The sequence below is a fragment of the Triturus cristatus genome, chromosome 11, assembly GCF_964204655.1.
Source record: "Triturus cristatus chromosome 11, aTriCri1.1, whole genome shotgun sequence".
NCBI classification, from domain to species: Eukaryota; Metazoa; Chordata; class Amphibia; order Caudata; family Salamandridae; genus Triturus; species Triturus cristatus.
The window spans coordinates 1,140,206,905-1,140,230,860 of record NC_140594.1 but is presented as its reverse complement, the minus strand read 5'-3'; the positions used below and the strand labels follow the sequence as shown (position 1 = coordinate 1,140,230,860).

General features: G+C 44.8%; 9 non-coding genes across 9 annotated transcripts; all 9 read right to left on the bottom strand.

Moving 5' to 3' along the window:
* Positions 1-1,127: 1,127 nt before the first annotated feature.
* TRNAG-CCC (transfer RNA glycine (anticodon CCC)) lies at positions 1,128-1,199 on the bottom strand. Its single transcript has one exon. It is a non-coding gene; the product is annotated as a tRNA-Gly (tRNA).
* A 3,147-nt stretch (positions 1,200-4,346) lies between these two features.
* Positions 4,347-4,418, bottom strand: TRNAG-CCC (transfer RNA glycine (anticodon CCC)). The gene has a single exon. It is a non-coding gene; the product is annotated as a tRNA-Gly (tRNA).
* Positions 4,419-7,573: 3,155 nt separating this feature from the next.
* Positions 7,574-7,645, bottom strand: TRNAG-CCC (transfer RNA glycine (anticodon CCC)). The gene has a single exon. It is a non-coding gene; the product is annotated as a tRNA-Gly (tRNA).
* Positions 7,646-12,382: 4,737 nt separating this feature from the next.
* TRNAG-CCC (transfer RNA glycine (anticodon CCC)) lies at positions 12,383-12,454 on the bottom strand. Its single transcript has one exon. It is a non-coding gene; the product is annotated as a tRNA-Gly (tRNA).
* Positions 12,455-13,981: 1,527 nt separating this feature from the next.
* On the bottom strand, positions 13,982-14,053 carry TRNAG-CCC (transfer RNA glycine (anticodon CCC)). Its single transcript has one exon. It is a non-coding gene; the product is annotated as a tRNA-Gly (tRNA).
* Positions 14,054-15,567: 1,514 nt separating this feature from the next.
* TRNAG-CCC (transfer RNA glycine (anticodon CCC)) lies at positions 15,568-15,639 on the bottom strand. Its single transcript has one exon. It is a non-coding gene; the product is annotated as a tRNA-Gly (tRNA).
* Positions 15,640-20,346: 4,707 nt separating this feature from the next.
* Positions 20,347-20,418, bottom strand: TRNAG-CCC (transfer RNA glycine (anticodon CCC)). The gene has a single exon. It is a non-coding gene; the product is annotated as a tRNA-Gly (tRNA).
* Positions 20,419-21,945: 1,527 nt separating this feature from the next.
* Positions 21,946-22,017, bottom strand: TRNAG-CCC (transfer RNA glycine (anticodon CCC)). Its single transcript has one exon. It is a non-coding gene; the product is annotated as a tRNA-Gly (tRNA).
* A 1,514-nt stretch (positions 22,018-23,531) lies between these two features.
* TRNAG-CCC (transfer RNA glycine (anticodon CCC)) lies at positions 23,532-23,603 on the bottom strand. Its single transcript has one exon. It is a non-coding gene; the product is annotated as a tRNA-Gly (tRNA).
* Between the last annotated feature and the right edge of the window lie 353 nt (positions 23,604-23,956).

Sequence of the window (23,956 nt, the reverse complement as noted above, 5' to 3'; positions counted from 1 at the left end):
CAAAGTATGGGGTTGATCCTTTGGCGATCACTCTCTTGTATTTCAGCAGAGACAGATAGTTGAGAAGTCTTTTCTCACATAGCTAGCACAAGCCTGCGCTTTTCCTTGCTGGTAGCGTGGAAATGACAGATTGGTCCTCAGAAGAAAAAACAAGAAATATTATAGCAGAGGATGGTTTCGATCCATCGACCTCTGGGTTATGGGCCCAGCACGCTTCCGCTGCGCCACTCTGCTCCCTTGTAAAAGTGTTCTCTTTATGCAGATGAGGAGCTTTCAGCGAAGTGGCGAGGGATTGGTGGGTCTCGCTCCTCATTTGCCTAAGCATGCTGCAATGTATGCTGGGAGCAGAAAATCTTCATCTTCTCGTCTCACAGTCAGTCATAACTGAAAGTGCAGACCCTCTTGGGAACTAGCAGTTTCAGGCCTTTACCAAGATAGCAGCTCTCTAACCCTCTCCTCTCTCTTTGATCCTAGCGCTAGCATGCTCAGGATTTGATTTTAACTGGGAGCCAGAGATCTACCCGGTGAGGGCGAGGCTTTTGAGCGTTTGGGAGCGTTCGGGACGTGAGGACGTTGGACAGGAAATGTTGCCATCTTGAAATACCCAACCTTCCTGCTGTTGTGAGAGGCTCTTTCCATGGACATCTGCCTCTTGGAGTCCTCTCAACTTGCTCTCTGATATAACATTTTGTGAGCTGCAGTTACATCCGATGGCTACAAGGTGGCGCTGCATTCAGGTGAGAGAACAAGTGTGCACAAAATCGTTGGGGACTTTTGCCAGATTCATCGGTGGATCTTGCCTACTTTTATTCACATGCTAGATATTGCCTAGAAATGCTTTTTAATATAGAGATGCTAGAGTTAGAATGTCTGGTCGGGGTTCAGCCCTTTCATTGTCTACCGCCCGCAACATATTTATTACCAGCACATGTGAGTGGTGACTCTGCTTTCTGGAAAATAGCATCTAATAGGACAATGAATGTAGCAGATGGGGCGATCGAGATGCCTGCCTAAGTATTTCATTTTTTTTTTAATTTAACGTCTGATTAATCTGTTCATGATATTTCCGTTTTGTGATATGTTGCATTAAAACAAATCCTGCTTGGAGAACATATAAAAATTTGCACTGCATTGGCCGGGAATCGAACCCGGGTCAACTGCTTGGGAAGCAGCTATGCTCACCACTATACCACCAACGCCCTATGATGTGGGTGCTCTCGGTTCTAAAGATTACAACCCCGAGTTCAATGACTATCTTGCACCAGTTTCAATGGTGCATTTGGTTTAGATACCAACATGAAAAGCAGTAGAAAGTTTCTTGTAGAGGGTAAGAAACTGGGGATTGAAACCAAGGCCAAATCTGTGCAGAAGAGAAGAAATGGAAAGCAGTAGTACAAATAGTGGAAATGAACATATTTAGGCAGCATTGGAAGCAAAGCAGCGAAGAGAAAGAGAGTGCCTTCCATGAAATGCCCAGGAGAATGATAAGAGCAGAACGAAAAGGCAAGAATGACATTCAAAGCATGGCCAGAAAAACGTGTGACGGTCCCACCAGTCATTTATGCTTATAATTGGGTATCTTTACTTTCAAAGTATGGGGTTGATCCTTTGGCGATCACTCTCTTGTATTTCAGCAGAGACAGATAGTTGAGAAGTCTTTTCTCACATAGCTAGCACAAGCCTGCGCTTTTCCTTGCTGGTAGCGTGGAAATGACAGATTGGTTCTCAGAAGAAAAAACAAGAAATATTATAGCAGAGGATGGTTTCGATCCATCGACCTCTGGGTTATGGGCCCAGCACGCTTCCGCTGCGCCACTCTGCTCCCTTGTAAAAGTGTTCTCTTTATGCAGAGGAGGAGCTTTCAGCGAAGTGGCGAGGGATTGGTTGGTCTCGCTCCTCATTTGCCTAAGCATGCTGCAATGTATGCTGGGTGCAGAAAATCTTCATCTTCTCGTCTCACAGTCAGTCATAACTGAAAGTGCAGACCCTCTTGGGAACTAGCAGTTTCAGGCCTTTACCAAGATAGCAGCTCTCTAACCCTCTCCTCTCTCTTTGATCCTAGCGCTAGCATGCTCAGGATTTGATTTTAACTGGGAGCCAGAGATCTACCCGGTGAGGGCTTGCCCGGTGTGAGGCTTTTGAGCGTTTGGGAGCGTTCGGGACGTTGGACAGGAAATGTTGCCATCTTGAAATACCCAACCTTCCTGCTGTCGTGAGAGGCTCTTTCCATGGACATCTGCCTCTTGGAGTCCTCTCAACTTGCTCTCTGATATAACATTTTGTGAGCTGCAGTTACATCCGATGGCTACAAGGTGGCGCTGCATTCAGGTGAGAGAACAAGTGTGCACAAAATCGTTGGGGACTTTTGCCAGATTCATCGGTGGATCTTGCCTACTTTTATTCACATGCTAGATATTGCCTAGAAATGCTTTTTAATATAGAGATGCTAGAGTTAGAATGTCTGGTCGGGGTTCAGCCCTTTCATTGTCTACCGCCCGCAACATATTTATTACCAGCACATGTGAGTGGTGACTCTGCTTTTTGGAAAATAGCATCTAATAGGACAATGAATGTAGCAGATGGGGCGATCGAGATGCCTGCCTAAGTATTTCATTTTTTTTTTTAATTTAACGTCTGATTAATCTGTTCATGATATTTCCGTTTTGTGACATGTTGCATTAAAACAAATCCTGCTTGGAGAACATATAAAAATTTGCACTGCATTGGCCAGGAATCGAACCCGGGTCATCTGCTTGAGAAGCAGCTATGCTCACCACTATACCACCAACGCCCTATGATGTGGTTGCTCTCGGTTCTAAAGATTACAACCCCGAGTTCAATGACTATCTTGCACCAGTTTCAATGGTGCATTTGGTTTAGATACCAACATGAAAAGCAGTAGAAAGTTTCTTGTAGAGGGTAAGGAACTGGGGATTGAAACCAAGGCCAAATCTGTGCAGAAGAGAAGAAATGGAAAGCAGTAGTACAAATAGTGGAAATGAACATATTTAGGCAGCATTGGAAGCAAAGCAGCGAAGAGAAAGAGAGTGCCTTCCATGAAATGCCCAGGAGAATGATAAGAGCAGAACGAAAAGGCAAGAATGACATTCAAAGCATGCCCAGAAAAACGTGTGACGGTCCCACCAGTCATTTATGCTTATAATTGGGTATCTTTACTTTCAAAGTATGGGGTTGATCCTTTGGCGATCACTCTCTTGTATTTCAGCAGAGACAGATAGTTGAGAAGTCTTTTCTCACATAGATAGCACAAGCCTGCGCTTTTCCTTGCTGGTAGCGTGGAAATGACAGATTGGTTCTCAGAAGAAAAAACAAGAAATATTATAGCAGAGGATGGTTTCGATCCATCGACCTCTGGGTTATGGGCCCAGCACGCTTCCGCTGCGCCACTCTGCTCCCTTGTAAAAGCGTTCTCTTTATGCAGAGGAGGAGCTTTCAGCGAAGTGGCGAGGGATTGGTGGGTCTCGCTCCTCATTTGCCTAAGCATGCTGCAATGTATGCTGGGTGCAGAAAATCTTCATCTTCTCGTCTCACAGTCAGTCATAACTGAAAGTGCAGACCCTCTTGGGAACTAGCAGTTTCAGGCCTTTACCAAGATAGCAGCTCTCTAACCCTCTCCTCTCTCTTTGATCCTAGCGCTAGCATGCTCAGGATTTGATTTTAACTGGGAGCCAGAGATCTACCCGGTGAGGGCTGAGGCTTTTGAGCGTTTGGGAGCATTCGGGACGTGAGGACGTTGGACAGGAAATGTTGCCATCTTGAAATATCCAACCTTCCTGCTGTCGTGAGAGGCTCTTTCCATGGACATCTGCCTCTTGGAGTCCTCTCAACTTGCTCTCTGATATAACCTGCCTCTTGGAGTCCTCTCAACTTGCTCTCTGATATAACATGTTGTGAGCTGCAGTTACATCCGATGGCTACAAGGTGGCGCTGCATTCAGGTGAGAGAACAAGTGTGCACAAAATCGTTGGGGACTTTTGCCAGATTCATCGGTGGATCTTGCCTACTTTTATTCACATGCTAGATATTGCCTAGAAATGCTTTTTAATATAGAGATGCTAGAGTTAGAATGTCTGGTCGGGGTTCAGCCCTTTCATTGTCTACCGCCCGCAACATATTTATTACCAGCACGTGAGTGGTGACTCTGCTTTCTGGAAAATAGCATCTAATAGGACAATGAATGTAGCAGATGGGGCGATCGAGATGCCTGCCTAAGTATTTCATTTTTTTTTTAATTTAACGTCTGATTAATCTGTTCATGATATTTCCGTTTTGTGATATGTTGCATTAAAACAAATCCTGCTTGGAGAACATATAAAAATTTGCACTGCATTGGCCGGGAATCGAACCCGGGTCAACTGCTTGGGAAGCAGCTATGCTCACCACTATACCACCAACGCCCTATGATGTGGGTGCTCTCGGTTCTAAAGATTACAACCCCGAGTTCAATGACTATCTTGCACCAGTTTCAATGGTGCATTTGGTTTAGATACCAACATGAAAAGCAGTAGAAAGTTTCTTGTAGAGGGTAAGAAACTGGGGATTGAAACCAAGGCCAAATCTGTGCAGAAGAGAAGAAATGGAAAGCAGTAGTACAAATAGTGGAAATGAACATATTTAGGCAGCATTGGAAGCAAAGCAGCGAAGAGAAAGAGAGTGCCTTCCATGAAATGCCCAGGAGAATGATAAGAGCAGAACGAAAAGGCAAGAATGACATTCAAAGCATGCCCAGAAAAACGTGTGACGGTCCCACCAGTCATTTATGCTTATAATTGGGTATCTTTACTTTCAAAGTATGGGGTTGATCCTTTGGCGATCACTCTCTTGTATTTCAGCAGAGCCAGATAGTTGAGAAGTCTTTTCTCACATAGATAGCACAAGCCTGCGCTTTTCCTTGCTGGTAGCGTGGAAATGACAGATTGGTTCTCAGAAGAAAAAACAAGAAATATTATAGCAGAGGATGGTTTCGATCCATCGACCTCTGGGTTATGGGCCCAGCACGCTTCCGCTGCGCCACTCTGCTCCCTTGTAAAAGCGTTCTCTTTATGCAGAGGAGGAGCTTTCAGCGAAGTGGCGAGGGATTGGTGGGTCTCGCTCCTCATTTGCCTAAGCATGCTGCAATGTATGCTGGGTGCAGAAAATCTTCATCTTCTCGTCTCACAGTTAGTCATAACTGAAAGTGCAGACCCTCTTGGGAACTAGCAGTTTCAGGCCTTTACCAAGATAGCAGCTCTCTAACCCTCTCCTCTCTCTTTGATCCTAGCGCTAGCATGCTCAGGATTTGATTTTAACTGGGAGCCAGAGATCTACCCGGTGAGGGCTTGCCCGGTGTGAGGCTTTTGAGCGTTTGGGAGCATTCGGGACGTGAGGACGTTGGACAGGAAATGTTGCCATCTTGAAATATCCAACCTTCCTGCTGTCGTGAGAGGCTCTTTCCATGGACATCTGCCTCTTGGAGTCCTCTCAACTTGCTCTCTGATATAACCTGCCTCTTGGAGTCCTCTCAACTTGCTCTCTGATATAACATTTTGTGAGCTGCAGTTACATCCGATGGCTACAAGGTGGCGCTGCATTCAGGTGAGAGAACAAGTGTGCACAAAATCGTTGGGGACTTTTGCCAGATTCATCGGTGGATCTTGCCTACTTTTATTCACATGCTAGATATTGCCTAGAAATGCTTTTTAATATAGAGATGCTAGAGTTAGAATGTCTGGTCGGGGTTCAGCCCTTTCATTGTCTACCGCCCGCAACATATTTATTACCAGCACATGTGAGTGGTGACTCTGCTTTTTGGAAAATAGCATCTAATAGGACAATGAATGTAGCAGATGGGGCGATCGAGATGCCTGCCTAAGTATTTCATTTTTTTTTTAATTTAACGTCTGATTAATCTGTTCATGATATTTCCGTTTTGTGACATGTTGCATTAAAACAAATCCTGCTTGGAGAACATATAAAAATTTGCACTGCATTGGCTGGGAATCGAACCCGGGTCAACTGCTTGGGAAGCAGCTATGCTCACCACTATACCACCAACGCCCTATGATGTGGGTGCTCTCGGTTCTAAAGATTACAACCCCGAGTTCAATAACTATCTTGCACCAGTTTCAATGGTGCATTTGGTTTAGATACCAACATGAAAAGCAGTAGAAAGTTTCTTGTAGATGGTAAGGAACTGGGGATTGAAACCAAGGCCAAATCTGTGCAGAAGAGAAGAAATGGAAAGCAGTAGTACAAATAGTGGAAATGAACATATTTAGGCAGCATTGGAAGCAAAGCAGCGAAGAGAAAGAGAGTGCCTTCCATGAAATGCCCAGGAGAATGATAAGAGCAGAACGAAAAGGCAAGAATGACATTCAAAGCATGCCCAGAAAAACGTGTGACGGTCCCACCAGTCATTTATGCTTATAATTGGGTATCTTTACTTTCAAAGTATGGGGTTGATCCTTTGGCGATCACTCTCTTGTATTTCAGCAGAGACAGATAGTTGAGAAGTCTTTTCTCACATAGCTAGCACAAGCCTGCGCTTTTCCTTGCTGGTAGCGTGGAAATGACAGATTGGTCCTCAGAAGAAAAAACAAGAAATATTATAGCAGAGGATGGTTTCGATCCATCGACCTCTGGGTTATGGGCCCAGCACGCTTCCGCTGCGCCACTCTGCTCCCTTGTAAAAGTGTTCTCTTTATGCAGATGAGGAGCTTTCAGCGAAGTGGCGAGGGATTGGTGGGTCTCGCTCCTCATTTGCCTAAGCATGCTGCAATGTATGCTGGGAGCAGAAAATCTTCATCTTCTCGTCTCACAGTCAGTCATAACTGAAAGTGCAGACCCTCTTGGGAACTAGCAGTTTCAGGCCTTTACCAAGATAGCAGCTCTCTAACCCTCTCCTCTCTCTTTGATCCTAGCGCTAGCATGCTCAGGATTTGATTTTAACTGGGAGCCAGAGATCTACCCGGTGAGGGCGAGGCTTTTGAGCGTTTGGGAGCGTTCGGGACGTGAGGACGTTGGACAGGAAATGTTGCCATCTTGAAATACCCAACCTTCCTGCTGTTGTGAGAGGCTCTTTCCATGGACATCTGCCTCTTGGAGTCCTCTCAACTTGCTCTCTGATATAACATTTTGTGAGCTGCAGTTACATCCGATGGCTACAAGGTGGCGCTGCATTCAGGTGAGAGAACAAGTGTGCACAAAATCGTTGGGGACTTTTGCCAGATTCATCGGTGGATCTTGCCTACTTTTATTCACATGCTAGATATTGCCTAGAAATGCTTTTTAATATAGAGATGCTAGAGTTAGAATGTCTGGTCGGGGTTCAGCCCTTTCATTGTCTACCGCCCGCAACATATTTATTACCAGCACATGTGAGTGGTGACTCTGCTTTCTGGAAAATAGCATCTAATAGGACAATGAATGTAGCAGATGGGGCGATCGAGATGCCTGCCTAAGTATTTCATTTTTTTTTAAATTTAACGTCTGATTAATCTGTTCATGATATTTCCGTTTTGTGATATGTTGCATTAAAACAAATCCTGCTTGGAGAACATATAAAAATTTGCACTGCATTGGCCGGGAATCGAACCCGGGTCAACTGCTTGGGAAGCAGCTATGCTCACCACTATACCACCAACGCCCTATGATGTGGGTGCTCTCGGTTCTAAAGATTACAACCCCGAGTTCAATGACTATCTTGCACCAGTTTCAATGGTGCATTTGGTTTAGATACCAACATGAAAAGCAGTAGAAAGTTTCTTGTAGAGGGTAAGAAACTGGGGATTGAAACCAAGGCCAAATCTGTGCAGAAGAGAAGAAATGGAAAGCAGTAGTACAAATAGTGGAAATGAACATATTTAGGCAGCATTGGAAGCAAAGCAGCGAAGAGAAAGAGAGTGCCTTCCATGAAATGCCCAGGAGAATGATAAGAGCAGAACGAAAAGGCAAGAATGACATTCAAAGCATGGCCAGAAAAACGTGTGACGGTCCCACCAGTCATTTATGCTTATAATTGGGTATCTTTACTTTCAAAGTATGGGGTTGATCCTTTGGCGATCACTCTCTTGTATTTCAGCAGAGACAGATAGTTGAGAAGTCTTTTCTCACATAGCTAGCACAAGCCTGCGCTTTTCCTTGCTGGTAGCGTGGAAATGACAGATTGGTTCTCAGAAGAAAAAACAAGAAATATTATAGCAGAGGATGGTTTCGATCCATCGACCTCTGGGTTATGGGCCCAGCACGCTTCCGCTGCGCCACTCTGCTCCCTTGTAAAAGTGTTCTCTTTATGCAGAGGAGGAGCTTTCAGCGAAGTGGCGAGGGATTGGTTGGTCTCGCTCCTCATTTGCCTAAGCATGCTGCAATGTATGCTGGGTGCAGAAAATCTTCATCTTCTCGTCTCACAGTCAGTCATAACTGAAAGTGCAGACCCTCTTGGGAACTAGCAGTTTCAGGCCTTTACCAAGATAGCAGCTCTCTAACCCTCTCCTCTCTCTTTGATCCTAGCGCTAGCATGCTCAGGATTTGATTTTAACTGGGAGCCAGAGATCTACCCGGTGAGGGCTTGCCCGGTGTGAGGCTTTTGAGCGTTTGGGAGCGTTCGGGACGTTGGACAGGAAATGTTGCCATCTTGAAATACCCAACCTTCCTGCTGTCGTGAGAGGCTCTTTCCATGGACATCTGCCTCTTGGAGTCCTCTCAACTTGCTCTCTGATATAACATTTTGTGAGCTGCAGTTACATCCGATGGCTACAAGGTGGCGCTGCATTCAGGTGAGAGAACAAGTGTGCACAAAATCGTTGGGGACTTTTGCCAGATTCATCGGTGGATCTTGCCTACTTTTATTCACATGCTAGATATTGCCTAGAAATGCTTTTTAATATAGAGATGCTAGAGTTAGAATGTCTGGTCGGGGTTCAGCCCTTTCATTGTCTACCGCCCGCAACATATTTATTACCAGCACATGTGAGTGGTGACTCTGCTTTTTGGAAAATAGCATCTAATAGGACAATGAATGTAGCAGATGGGGCGATCGAGATGCCTGCCTAAGTATTTCATTTTTTTTTTTAATTTAACGTCTGATTAATCTGTTCATGATATTTCCGTTTTGTGACATGTTGCATTAAAACAAATCCTGCTTGGAGAACATATAAAAATTTGCACTGCATTGGCCAGGAATCGAACCCGGGTCATCTGCTTGAGAAGCAGCTATGCTCACCACTATACCACCAACGCCCTATGATGTGGTTGCTCTCGGTTCTAAAGATTACAACCCCGAGTTCAATGACTATCTTGCACCAGTTTCAATGGTGCATTTGGTTTAGATACCAACATGAAAAGCAGTAGAAAGTTTCTTGTAGAGGGTAAGGAACTGGGGATTGAAACCAAGGCCAAATCTGTGCAGAAGAGAAGAAATGGAAAGCAGTAGTACAAATAGTGGAAATGAACATATTTAGGCAGCATTGGAAGCAAAGCAGCGAAGAGAAAGAGAGTGCCTTCCATGAAATGCCCAGGAGAATGATAAGAGCAGAACGAAAAGGCAAGAATGACATTCAAAGCATGCCCAGAAAAACGTGTGACGGTCCCACCAGTCATTTATGCTTATAATTGGGTATCTTTACTTTCAAAGTATGGGGTTGATCCTTTGGCGATCACTCTCTTGTATTTCAGCAGAGACAGATAGTTGAGAAGTCTTTTCTCACATAGATAGCACAAGCCTGCGCTTTTCCTTGCTGGTAGCGTGGAAATGACAGATTGGTTCTCAGAAGAAAAAACAAGAAATATTATAGCAGAGGATGGTTTCGATCCATCGACCTCTGGGTTATGGGCCCAGCACGCTTCCGCTGCGCCACTCTGCTCCCTTGTAAAAGCGTTCTCTTTATGCAGAGGAGGAGCTTTCAGCGAAGTGGCGAGGGATTGGTGGGTCTCGCTCCTCATTTGCCTAAGCATGCTGCAATGTATGCTGGGTGCAGAAAATCTTCATCTTCTCGTCTCACAGTCAGTCATAACTGAAAGTGCAGACCCTCTTGGGAACTAGCAGTTTCAGGCCTTTACCAAGATAGCAGCTCTCTAACCCTCTCCTCTCTCTTTGATCCTAGCGCTAGCATGCTCAGGATTTGATTTTAACTGGGAGCCAGAGATCTACCCGGTGAGGGCTGAGGCTTTTGAGCGTTTGGGAGCATTCGGGACGTGAGGACGTTGGACAGGAAATGTTGCCATCTTGAAATATCCAACCTTCCTGCTGTCGTGAGAGGCTCTTTCCATGGACATCTGCCTCTTGGAGTCCTCTCAACTTGCTCTCTGATATAACCTGCCTCTTGGAGTCCTCTCAACTTGCTCTCTGATATAACATGTTGTGAGCTGCAGTTACATCCGATGGCTACAAGGTGGCGCTGCATTCAGGTGAGAGAACAAGTGTGCACAAAATCGTTGGGGACTTTTGCCAGATTCATCGGTGGATCTTGCCTACTTTTATTCACATGCTAGATATTGCCTAGAAATGCTTTTTAATATAGAGATGCTAGAGTTAGAATGTCTGGTCGGGGTTCAGCCCTTTCATTGTCTACCACCCGCAACATATTTATTACCAGCACATGTGAGTGGTGACTCTGCTTTTTGGAAAATAGCATCTAATAGGACAATGAATGTAGCAGATGGGGCGATCGAGATGCCTGCCTAAGTATTTCATTTTTTTTTTAATTTAACGTCTGATTAATCTGTTCATGATATTTCCGTTTTGTGACATGTTGCATTAAAACAAATCCTGCTTGGAGAACATATAAAAATTTGCACTGCATTGGCTGGGAATCGAACCCGGGTCAACTGCTTGGGAAGCAGCTATGCTGACCACTATACCACCAACGCCCTATGATGTGGTTGCTCTCGGTTCTAAAGATTACAACCCCGAGTTCAATAACTATCTTGCACCAGTTTCAATGGTGCATTTGGTTTAGATACCAACATGAAAAGCAGTAGAAAGTTTCTTGTAGATGGTAAGGAACTGGGGATTGAAACCAAGGCCAAATCTGTGCAGAAGAGAAGAAATGGAAAGCAGTAGTACAAATAGTGGAAATGAACATATTTAGGCAGCATTGGAAGCAAAGCAGCGAAGAGAAAGAGAGTGCCTTCCATGAAATGCCCAGGAGAATGATAAGAGCAGAACGAAAAGGCAAGAATGACATTCAAAGCATGCCCAGAAAAACGTGTGACGGTCCCACCAGTCATTTATGCTTATAATTGGGTATCTTCACTTTCAAAGTATGGGGTTGATCCTTTGGCGATCACTCTCTTGTATTTCAGCAGAGACAGATAGTTGAGAAGTCTTTTCTCACATAGCTAGCACAAGCCTGCGCTTTTCCTTGCTGGTAGCGTGGAAATGACAGATTGGTCCTCAGAAGAAAAAACAAGAAATATTATAGCAGAGGATGGTTTCGATCCATCGACCTCTGGGTTATGGGCCCAGCACGCTTCCGCTGCGCCACTCTGCTCCCTTGTAAAAGTGTTCTCTTTATGCAGATGAGGAGCTTTCAGCGAAGTGGCGAGGGATTGGTGGGTCTCGCTCCTCATTTGCCTAAGCATGCTGCAATGTATGCTGGGAGCAGAAAATCTTCATCTTCTCGTCTCACAGTCAGTCATAACTGAAAGTGCAGACCCTCTTGGGAACTAGCAGTTTCAGGCCTTTACCAAGATAGCAGCTCTCTAACCCTCTCCTCTCTCTTTGATCCTAGCGCTAGCATGCTCAGGATTTGATTTTAACTGGGAGCCAGAGATCTACCCGGTGAGGGCGAGGCTTTTGAGCGTTTGGGAGCGTTCGGGACGTGAGGACGTTGGACAGGAAATGTTGCCATCTTGAAATACCCAACCTTCCTGCTGTTGTGAGAGGCTCTTTCCATGGACATCTGCCTCTTGGAGTCCTCTCAACTTGCTCTCTGATATAACATTTTGTGAGCTGCAGTTACATCCGATGGCTACAAGGTGGCGCTGCATTCAGGTGAGAGAACAAGTGTGCACAAAATCGTTGGGGACTTTTGCCAGATTCATCGGTGGATCTTGCCTACTTTTATTCACATGCTAGATATTGCCTAGAAATGCTTTTTAATATAGAGATGCTAGAGTTAGAATGTCTGGTCGGGGTTCAGCCCTTTCATTGTCTACCGCCCGCAACATATTTATTACCAGCACATGTGAGTGGTGACTCTGCTTTCTGGAAAATAGCATCTAATAGGACAATGAATGTAGCAGATGGGGCGATCGAGATGCCTGCCTAAGTATTTCATTTTTTTTTTAATTTAACGTCTGATTAATCTGTTCATGATATTTCCGTTTTGTGATATGTTGCATTAAAACAAATCCTGCTTGGAGAACATATAAAAATTTGCACTGCATTGGCCGGGAATCGAACCCAGGTCAACTGCTTGGGAAGCAGCTATGCTCACCACTATACCACCAACGCCCTATGATGTGGGTGCTCTCGGTTCTAAAGATTACAACCCCGAGTTCAATGACTATCTTGCACCAGTTTCAATGGTGCATTTGGTTTAGATACCAACATGAAAAGCAGTAGAAAGTTTCTTGTAGAGGGTAAGAAACTGGGGATTGAAACCAAGGCCAAATCTGTGCAGAAGAGAAGAAATGGAAAGCAGTAGTACAAATAGTGGAAATGAACATATTTAGGCAGCATTGGAAGCAAAGCAGCGAAGAGAAAGAGAGTGCCTTCCATGAAATGCCCAGGAGAATGATAAGAGCAGAACGAAAAGGCAAGAATGACATTCAAAGCATGCCCAGAAAAACGTGTGACGGTCCCACCAGTCATTTATGCTTATAATTGGGTATCTTTACTTTCAAAGTATGGGGTTGATCCTTTGGCGATCACTCTCTTGTATTTCAGCAGAGACAGATAGTTGAGAAGTCTTTTCTCACATAGCTAGCACAAGCCTGCGCTTTTCCTTGCTGGTAGCGTGGAAATGACAGATTGGTTCTCAGAAGAAAAAACAAGAAATATTATAGCAGAGGATGGTTTCGATCCATCGACCTCTGGGTTATGGGCCCAGCACGCTTCCGCTGCGCCACTCTGCTCCCTTGTAAAAGTGTTCTCTTTATGCAGAGGAGGAGCTTTCAGCGAAGTGGCGAGGGATTGGTTGGTCTCGCTCCTCATTTGCCTAAGCATGCTGCAATGTATGCTGGGTGCAGAAAATCTTCATCTTCTCGTCTCACAGTCAGTCATAACTGAAAGTGCAGACCCTCTTGGGAACTAGCAGTTTCAGGCCTTTACCAAGATAGCAGCTCTCTAACCCTCTCCTCTCTCTTTGATCCTAGCGCTAGCATGCTCAGGATTTGATTTTAACTGGGAGCCAGAGATCTACCCGGTGAGGGCTTGCCCGGTGTGAGGCTTTTGAGCGTTTGGGAGCGTTCGGGACGTGAGGACGTTGGACAGGAAATGTTGCCATCTTGAAATATCCAACCTTCCTGCTGTCGTGAGAGGCTCTTTCCATGGACATCTGCCTCTTGGAGTCCTCTCAACTTGCTCTCTGATATAACATTTTGTGAGCTGCAGTTACATCCGATGGCTACAAGGTGGCGCTGCATTCAGGTGAGAGAACAAGTGTGCACAAAATCGTTGGGGACTTTTGCCAGATTCATCGGTGGATCTTGCCTACTTTTATTCACATGCTAGATATTGCCTAGAAATGCTTTTTAATATAGAGATGCTAGAGTTAGAATGTCTGGTCGGGGTTCAGCCCTTTCATTGTCTACCGCCCGCAACATATTTATTACCAGCACATGTGAGTGGTGACTCTGCTTTTTGGAAAATAGCGTCTAATAGGACAATTAATGTAGCAGATGGGGCAATCGAGGTGCCTGCCTAAGTATTTCATTTTTTTTTTAATTTAACGTCTGATTAATCTGTTCATGATATTTCCGTTTTGTGACATGTTGCATTAAAACAAATCCTGCTTGGAGAACATATAAATATTTGCACTGCATTGGCCGGGAATCGAACCCGGGTCAACTGCTTGGGAAGCAGTTATGCTCACCACTATACCACCAACACCCTATGATGTGGGTGCTCTCGGTTCTAAAGATTACAACCCCGAGTTCAATGACTATCTTGCACCAGTTTCAATGGTGCATTTGGTTTAGATACCAACATGAAAAGCAGTAGAAAGTTTCTTGTAGAGGGTAAGGAACTGGGGATTGAAACCAAGGCCAAATCTGTGCAGAAGAGAAGAAATGGAAAGCAGTAGTACAAATAGTGGAAATGAACATATTTAGGCAGCATTGGAAGCAAAGCAGCGAAGAGAAAGAGAGTGCCTTCCATGAAATGCCCAGGAGAATGATAAGAGCAGAACGAAAAGGCAAGAATGACATTCAAAGCATGCCCAGAAAAACGTGTGACGGTCCCACCAGTCATTTATGCTTATAATTGGGTATCTTTACTTTCAAAGTATGGGGTTGATCCTTTGGCGATCACTCTCTTGTATTTCAGCAGAGACAGATAGTTGAGAAGTTTTTTCTCACATAGCTAGCACAAGCCTGCGCTTTTCCTTGCTGGAAGCGTGGAAATGACAGATTGGTCCTCAGAAGAAAAAACAAGAAATATTATAGCAGAGGATGGTTTCAATCCATCGACCTCTGGGTTATGGGCCCAGCACGCTTCCGCTGCGCCACTCTGCTCCCTTGTAAAAGTGTTCTCTTTATGCAGATGAGGAGCTTTCAGCGAAGTGGCGAGGGATTGGTGGGTCTCGCTCCTCATTTGCCTAAGCATGCTGCAATGTATGCTGGGAGCAGAAAATCTTCATCTTCTCGTCTCACAGTCAGTCATAACTGAAAGTGCAGACCCTCTTGGGAACTAGCAGTTTCAGGCCTTTACCAAGATAGCAGCTCTCTAACCCTCTCCTCTCTCTTTGATCCTAGCGCTAGCATGCTTAGGATTTGATTTTAACTGGGATCCAGAGATCTACCTGGTGAGGGCGAGGCTTTTGAGCGTTTGGGAGCGTTCGGGACGTGAGGACGTTGGACAGGAAATGTTGCCATCTTGAAATACCCAACCTTCCTGCTGTCGTGAGAGGCTCTTTCCATGGACATCTGCCTCTTGGAGTCCTCTCAACTTGCTCTCTGATATAACATTTTGTGAGCTGCAGTTACATCCGATGGCTACAAGGTGGCGCTGCATTCAGGTGAGAGAACAAGTGTGCACAAAATCGTTGGGGACTTTTGCCAGATTCATCGGTGGATCTTGCCTACTTTTATTCACATGCTAGATATTGCCTAGAAATGCTTTTTAATATAGAGATGCTAGAGTTAGAATGTCTGGTCGGGGTTCAGCCATTTCATTGTCTACCGCCCGCAACATATTTATTACCAGCACATGTGAGTGGTGACTGCTTTTTGGAAAATAGCATCTAATAGGACAATGAATGTAGCAGATGGGGCGATCGAGATGCCTGCCTAAGTATTTCATTTTTTTTTAAATTTAACGTCTGATTAATCTGTTCATGATATTTCCGTTTTGTGACATGTTGCATTAAAACAAATCCTGCTTGGAGAACATATAAAAATTTGCACTGCATTGGCCGGGAATTGAACCCGGGTCAACTGCTTGGGAAGCAGCTATGCTCACCACTATACCACCAACGCCCTATGATGTGGGTGCTCTCGGTTCTAAAGATTACAACCCCGAGTTCAATGACTATCTTGCACCAGTTTCAATGGTGCATTTGGTTTAGATACCAACATGAAAAGCAGTAGAAAGTTTCTTGTAGAGGGTAAGGAACTGGGGATTGAAACCAAGGCCAAATCTGTGCAGAAGAGAAGAAATGGAAAGCAGTAGTACAAATAGTGGAAATGAACATATTTAGGCAGCATTGGAAGCAAAGCAGCGAAGAGAAAGAGAGTGCCTTCCATGAAATGCCCAGGAGAATGATAAGAGCAGACCGAAAAGGCAAGAATGACATTCAAAGCATGCCCAGAAAAACGTGTGACGGTCCCACCAGTCATTTATGCTTATAATTGGTTATCTTTACTTTCAAAGTATGGGGTTGATCCTTTGGCGATCACTCTCTTGTATTTCAGCAGAGACAGATAGTTGAGAAGTCTTTTCTCACATAGCTAGCACAAGCCTGCGCTTTTCCTTGCTGGTAGCGTGGAAATGACAGATTGGTTCTCAGAAGAAAAAACAAGAAATATTATAGCAGAGGATGGTTTCGATCCATCGACCTCTGGGTTATGGGCCCAGCACGCTTCCGCTGCGCCACTCTGCTCCCTTGTAAAAGTGTTCTCTTTATGCAGAGGAGGAGCTTTCAGCGAAGTGGCGAGGGATTGGTGGGTCTCGCTCCTCATTTGCCTAAGCATGCTGCAATGTATGCTGGGTGCAGAAAATCTTCATCTTCTCGTCTCACAGTCAGTCATAACTGAAAGTGCAGACCCTCTTGGGAACTAGCAGTTTCAGGCCTTTACCAAGATAGCAGCTCTCTAACCCTCTGATCTCTCTTTGATCCTAGCGCTAGCATGCCCAGGATTTGATTTTAACTGGGAGCCAGAGATCTACCCGGTGAGGGCTTGCCCGGTGTGAGGCTTTGTTGCCATCTTGAAATATCCAACCTTCCTGCTGTCGTGAGAGGCTCTTTCCATGGACATCTGCCTCTTGGAGTCCTCTCAACTTGCTCTCTGATATAACATTTTGTGAGCTGCAGTTACATCCGATGGCTACAAGGTGGCGCTGCATTCAGGTGAGAGAACAAGTGTGCACAAAATCGTTGGGGACTTTTGCCAGATTCATCGGTGGATCTTGCCTACTTTTATTCACATGCTAGATATTGCCTAGAAATGCTTTTTAATATAGAGATGCTAGAGTTAGAATGTCTGGTCGGGGTTCAGCCCTTTCATTGTCTACCGCCCGCAACATATTTATTACCAGCACATGTGAGTGGTGACTCTGCTTTTTGGAAAATAGCATCTAATAGGAAAATGAATGTAGCAGATGGTGCGATCGAGATGCCTGCCTAAGTATTTCATTTTTTTTTTAATTTAACGTCTGCTTAATCTGTTCATGATATTTCCGTTTTGTGACATGTTGCATTAAAACAAATCCTGCTTGGAGAACATATAAAAATTTGCACTGCATTGGCCGGGAATCGAACCCGGGTCAACTGCTTGGGCAGCAGCTATGCTCACCACTATACCACCAACGCCCTATGATGTGGTTGCTCTCGGTTCTAAAGATTACAACCCCGAGTTCAATGACTATCTTGCACCAGTTTCAATGGTGCATTTGGTTTAGATACCAACATGAAAAGCAGTAGAAAGTTTCTTGTAGAGGGTAAGGAACTGGGGATTGAAACCAAGGCCAAATCTGTGCAGAAGAGAAGAAATGGAAAGCAGTAGTACAAATAGTGGAAATGAACATATTTAGGCAGCATTGGAAGCAAAGCAGCGAAGAGAAAGAGAGTGCCTTCCATGAAATGCCCAGGAGAATGATAAGAGCAGAACGAAAAGGCAAGAATGACATTCAAAGCATGCCCAGAAAAACGTGTGACGGTCCCACCAGTCATTTATGCTTATAATTGGGTATCTTTACTTTCAAAGTATGGGGTTGATCCTTTGGCGATCACTCTCTTGTATTTCAGCAGAGACAGATAGTTGAGAAGTCTTTTCTCACATAGCTAGCACAAGCCTGCGCTTTTCCTTGCTGGTAGCGTGGAAATGACAGATTGGTTCTCAGAAGAAAAAACAAGAAATATTATAGCAGAGGATGGTTTCGATCCATCGACCTCTGGGTTATGGGCCCAGCACGCTTCCGCTGCGCCACTCTGCTCCCTTGTAAAAGCGTTCTCTTTATGCAGAGGAGGAGCTTTCAGCGAAGTGGCGAGGGATTGGTGGGTCTCGCTCCTCATTTGCCTAAGCATGCTGCAATGTATGCTGGGTGCAGAAAATCTTCATCTTCTCGTCTCACAGTCAGTCATAACTGAAAGTGCAGACCCTCTTGGGAACTAGCAGTTTCAGGCCTTTACCAAGATAGCAGCTCTCTAACCCTCTCCTCTCTCTTTGATCCTAGCGCTAGCATGCTCAGGATTTGATTTTAACTGGGAGCCAGAGATCTACCCGGTGAGGGCTTGCCCGGTGTGAGGCTTTTGAGCGTTTGGGAGCATTCGGGACGTGAGGACGTTGGACAGGAAATGTTGCCATCTTGAAATATCCAACCTTCCTGCTGTCGTGAGAGGCTCTTTCCATGGACATCTGCCTCTTGGAGTCCTCTCAACTTGCTCTCTGATATAACCTGCCTCTTGGAGTCCTCTCAACTTGCTCTCTGATATAACATTTTGTGAGCTGCAGTTACATCCGATGGCTACAAGGTGGCGCTGCATTCAGGTGAGAGAACAAGTGTGCACAAAATCGTTGGGGACTTTTGCCAGATTCATCGGTGGATCTTGCCTACTTTTATTCACATGCTAGATATTGCCTAGAAATGCTTTTTAATATAGAGATGCTAGAGTTAGAATGTCTGGTCGGGGTTCAGCCCTTTCATTGTCTACCGCCCGCAACATATTTATTACCAGCACATGTGAGTGGTGACTCTGCTTTTTGGAAAATAGCATCTAATAGGACAATGAATGTAGCAGATGGGGCGATCGAGATGCCTGCCTAAGTATTTCATTTTTTTTTTAATTTAACGTCTGATTAATCTGTTCATGATATTTCCGTTTTGTGACATGTTGCATTAAAACAAATCCTGCTTGGAGAACATATAAAAATTTGCACTGCATTGGCTGGGAATCGAACCCGGGTCAACTGCTTGGGAAGCAGCTATGCTCACCACTATACCACCAACGCCCTATGATGTGGGTGCTCTCGGTTCTAAAGATTACAACCCCGAGTTCAATAACTATCTTGCACCAGTTTCAATGGTGCATTTGGTTTAGATACCAACATGAAAAGCAGTAGAAAGTTTCTTGTAGATGGTAAGGAACTGGGGATTGAAACCAAGGCCAAATCTGTGCAGAAGAGAAGAAATGGAAAGTAGTAGTACAAATAGTGGAAATGAACATATTTAGGCAGCATTGGAAGCAAAGCAGCGAAGAGAAAGAGAGTGCCTTCCATGAAATGCCCAGGAGAATGATAAGAGCAGAACGAAAAGGCAAGAATGACATTCAAAGCATGCCCAGAAAAACGTGTGACGGTCCCACCAGTCATTTATGCTTATAATTGGGTATCTTTACTTTCAAAGTATGGGGTTGATCCTTTGGCGATCACTCTCTTGTATTTCAGCAGAGACAGATAGTTGAGAAGTCTTTTCTCACATAGCTAGCACAAGCCTGCGCTTTTCCTTGCTGGTAGCGTGGAAATGACAGATTGGTCCTCAGAAGAAAAAACAAGAAATATTATAGCAGAGGATGGTTTCGATCCATCGACCTCTGGGTTATGGGCCCAGCACGCTTCCGCTGCGCCACTCTGCTCCCTTGTAAAAGTGTTCTCTTTATGCAGATGAGGAGCTTTCAGCGAAGTGGCGAGGGATTGGTGGGTCTCGCTCCTCATTTGCCTAAGCATGCTGCAATGTATGCTGGGAGCAGAAAATCTTCATCTTCTCGTCTCACAGTCAGTCATAACTGAAAGTGCAGACCCTCTTGGGAACTAGCAGTTTCAGGCCTTTACCAAGATAGCAGCTCTCTAACCCTCTCCTCTCTCTTTGATCCTAGCGCTAGCATGCTCAGGATTTGATTTTAACTGGGAGCCAGAGATCTACCCGGTGAGGGCGAGGCTTTTGAGCGTTTGGGAGCGTTCGGGACGTGAGGACGTTGGACAGGAAATGTTGCCATCTTGAAATACCCAACCTTCCTGCTGTTGTGAGAGGCTCTTTCCATGGACATCTGCCTCTTGGAGTCCTCTCAACTTGCTCTCTGATATAACATTTTGTGAGCTGCAGTTACATCCGATGGCTACAAGGTGGCGCTGCATTCAGGTGAGAGAACAAGTGTGCACAAAATCGTTGGGGACTTTTGCCAGATTCATCGGTGGATCTTGCCTACTTTTATTCACATGCTAGATATTGCCTAGAAATGCTTTTTAATATAGAGATGCTAGAGTTAGAATGTCTGGTCGGGGTTCAGCCCTTTCATTGTCTACCGCCCGCAACATATTTATTACCAGCACATGTGAGTGGTGACTCTGCTTTCTGGAAAATAGCATCTAATAGCACAATGAATGTAGCAGATGGGGCGATCGAGATGCCTGCCTAAGTATTTCATTTTTTTTTAATTTAACGTCTGATTAATCTGTTCATGATATTTCCGTTTTGTGATATGTTGCATTAAAACAAATCCTGCTTGGAGAACATATAAAAATTTGCACTGCATTGGCCGGGAATCGAACCCGGGTCAACTGCTTGGGAAGCAGCTATGCTCACCACTATACCACCAACGCCCTATGATGTGGGTGCTCTCGGTTCTAAAGATTACAACCCCGAGTTCAATGACTATCTTGCACCAGTTTCAATGGTGCATTTGGTTTAGATACCAACATGAAAAGCAGTAGAAAGTTTCTTGTAGAGGGTAAGAAACTGGGGATTGAAACCAAGGCCAAATCTGTGCAGAAGAGAAGAAATGGAAAGCAGTAGTACAAATAGTGGAAATGAACATATTTAGGCAGCATTGGAAGCAAAGCAGCGAAGAGAAAGAGAGTGCCTTCCATGAAATGCCCAGGAGAATGATAAGAGCAGAACGAAAAGGCAAGAATGACATTCAAAGCATGCCCAGAAAAACGTGTGACGGTCCCACCAGTCATTTATGCTTATAATTGGGTATCTTTACTTTCAAAGTATGGGGTTGATCCTTTGGCGATCACTCTCTTGTATTTCAGCAGAGACAGATAGTTGAGAAGTCTTTTCTCACATAGCTAGCACAAGCCTGCGCTTTTCCTTGCTGGTAGCGTGGAAATGACAGATTGGTTCTCAGAAGAAAAAACAAGAAATATTATAGCAGAGGATGGTTTCGATCCATCGACCTTTGGGTTATGGGCCCAGCACGCTTCCGCTGCGCCACTCTGCTCCCTTGTAAAAGTGTTCTCTTTATGCAGAGGAGGAGCTTTCAGCGAAGTGGCGAGGGATTGGTTGGTCTCGCTCCTCATTTGCCTAAGCATGCTGCAATGTATGCTGGGTGCAGAAAATCTTCATCTTCTCGTCTCACAGTCAGTCATAACTGAAAGTGCAGACCCTCTTGGGAACTAGCAGTTTCAGGCCTTTACCAAGATAGCAGCTCTCTAACCCTCTCCTCTCTCTTTGATCCTAGCGCTAGCATGCTCAGGATTTGATTTTAACTGGGAGCCAGAGATCTACCCGGTGAGGGCTTGCCCGGTGTGAGGCTTTTGAGCGTTTGGGAGCGTTCGGGACGTGAGGACATTGGACAGGAAATGTTGCCATCTTGAAATATCCAACCTTCCTGCTGTCGTGAGAGGCTCTTTCCATGGACATCTGCCTCTTGGAGTCCTCTCAACTTGCTCTCTGATATAACATTTTGTGAGCTGCAGTTACATCCGATGGCTACAAGGTGGCGCTGCATTCAGGTGAGAGAACAAGTGTGCACAAAATCGTTGGGGACTTTTGCCAGATTCATCGGTGGATCTTGCCTACTTTTATTCACATGCTAGATATTGCCTAGAAATGCTTTTTAATATAGAGATGCTAGAGTTAGAATGTCTGGTCGGGGTTCAGCCCTTTCATTGTCTACCGCCCGCAACATATTTATTACCAGCACATGTGAGTGGTGACTCTGCTTTTTGGAAAATAGCGTCTAATAGGACAATTAATGTAGCAGATGGGGCAATCGAGGTGCCTGCCTAAGTATTTCATTTTTTTTTTAATTTAACGTCTGATTAATCTGTTCATGATATTTCCGTTTTGTGAAATGTTGCATTAAAACAAATCCTGCTTGGAGAACATATAAATATTTGCACTGCATTGGCCGGGAATCGAACCCGGGTCAACTGCTTGGGAAGCAGCTATGCTCACCACTATACCACCAACACCCTATGATGTGGGTGCTCTCGGTTCTAAAGATTACAACCCCGAGTTCAATGACTATCTTGCACCAGTTTCAATGGTGCATTTGGTTTAGATACCAACATGAAAAGCAGTAGAAAGTTTCTTGTAGAGGGTAAGGAACTGGGGATTGAAACCAAGGCCAAATCTGTGCAGAAGAGAAGAAATGGAAAGCAGTAGTACAAATAGTGGAAATGAACATATTTAGGCAGCATTGGAAGCAAAGCAGCGAAGAGAAAGAGAGTGCCTTCCATGAAATGCCCAGGAGAATGATAAGAGCAGAACGAAAAGGCAAGAATGACATTCAAAGCATGCCCAGAAAAACGTGTGACGGTCCCACCAGTCATTTATGCTTATAATTGGGTATCTTTACTTTCAAAGTATGGGGTTGATCCTTTGGCGATCACTCTCTTGTATTTCAGCAGAGACAGATAGTTGAGAAGTTTTTTCTCACATAGCTAGCACAAGCCTGCGCTTTTCCTTGCTGGAAGCGTGGAAATGACAGATTGGTCCTCAGAAGAAAAAACAAGAAATATTATAGCAGAGGATGGTTTCAATCCATCGACCTCTGGGTTATGGGCCCAGCACGCTTCCGCTGCGCCACTCTGCTCCCTTGTAAAAGTGTTCTCTTTATGCAGATGAGGAGCTTTCAGCGAAGTGGCGAGGGATTGGTGGGTCTCGCTCCTCATTTGCCTAAGCATGCTGCAATGTATGCTGGGAGCAGAAAATCTTCATCTTCTCGTCTCACAGTCAGTCATAACTGAAAGTGCAGACCCTCTTGGGAACTAGCAGTTTCAGGCCTTTACCAAGATAGCAGCTCTCTAACCCTCTCCTCTCTCTTTGATCCTAGCGCTAGCATGCTTAGGATTTGATTTTAACTGGGAGCCAGAGATCTACCCGGTGAGGGCGAGGCTTTTGAGCGTTTGGGAGCGTTCGGGACGTGAGGACGTTGGACAGGAAATGTTGCCATCTTGAAATACCCAACCTTCCTGCTGTCGTGAGAGGCTCTTTCCATGGACATCTGCCTCTTGGAGTCCTCTCAACTTGCTCTCTGATATAACATTTTGTGAGCTGCAGTTACATCCGATGGCTACAAGGTGGCGCTGCATTCAGGTGAGAGAACAAGTGTGCACAAAATCGTTGGGGACTTTTGCCAGATTCATCGGTGGATCTTGCCTACTTTTATTCACATGCTAGATATTGCCTAGAAATGCTTTTTAATATAGAGATGCTAGAGTTAGAATGTCTGGTCGGGGTTCAGCCATTTCATTGTCTACCGCCCGCAACATATTTATTACCAGCACATGTGAGTGGTGACTGCTTTTTGGAAAATAGCATCTAATAGGACAATGAATGTAGCAGATGGGGCGATCGAGATGCCTGCCTAAGTATTTCATTTTTTTTTTAATTTAACGTCTGATTAATCTGTTCATGATATTTCCGTTTTGTGACATGTTGCATTAAAACAAATCCTGCTTGGAGAACATATAAAAATTTGCACTGCATTGGCCGGGAATTGAACCCGGGTCAACTGCTTGGGAAACAGCTATGCTCACCACTATACCACCAACGCCCTATGATGTGGGTGCTCTCGGTTCTAAAGATTACAACCCCGAGTTCAATGACTATCTTGCACCAGTTTCAATGGTGCATTTGGTTTAGATACCAACATGAAAAGCAGTAGAAAGTTTCTTGTAGATGGTAAGGAACTGGGGATTGAAACCAAGGCCAAATCTGTGCAGAAGAGAAGAAATGGAAAGTAGTAGTACAAATAGTGGAAATGAACATATTTAGGCAGCATTGGAAGCAAAGCAGCGAAGAGAAAGAGAGTGCCTTCCATGAAATGCCCAGGAGAATGATAAGAGCAGAACGAAAAGGCAAGAATGACATTCAAAGCATGCCCAGAAAAACGTGTGACGGTCCCAC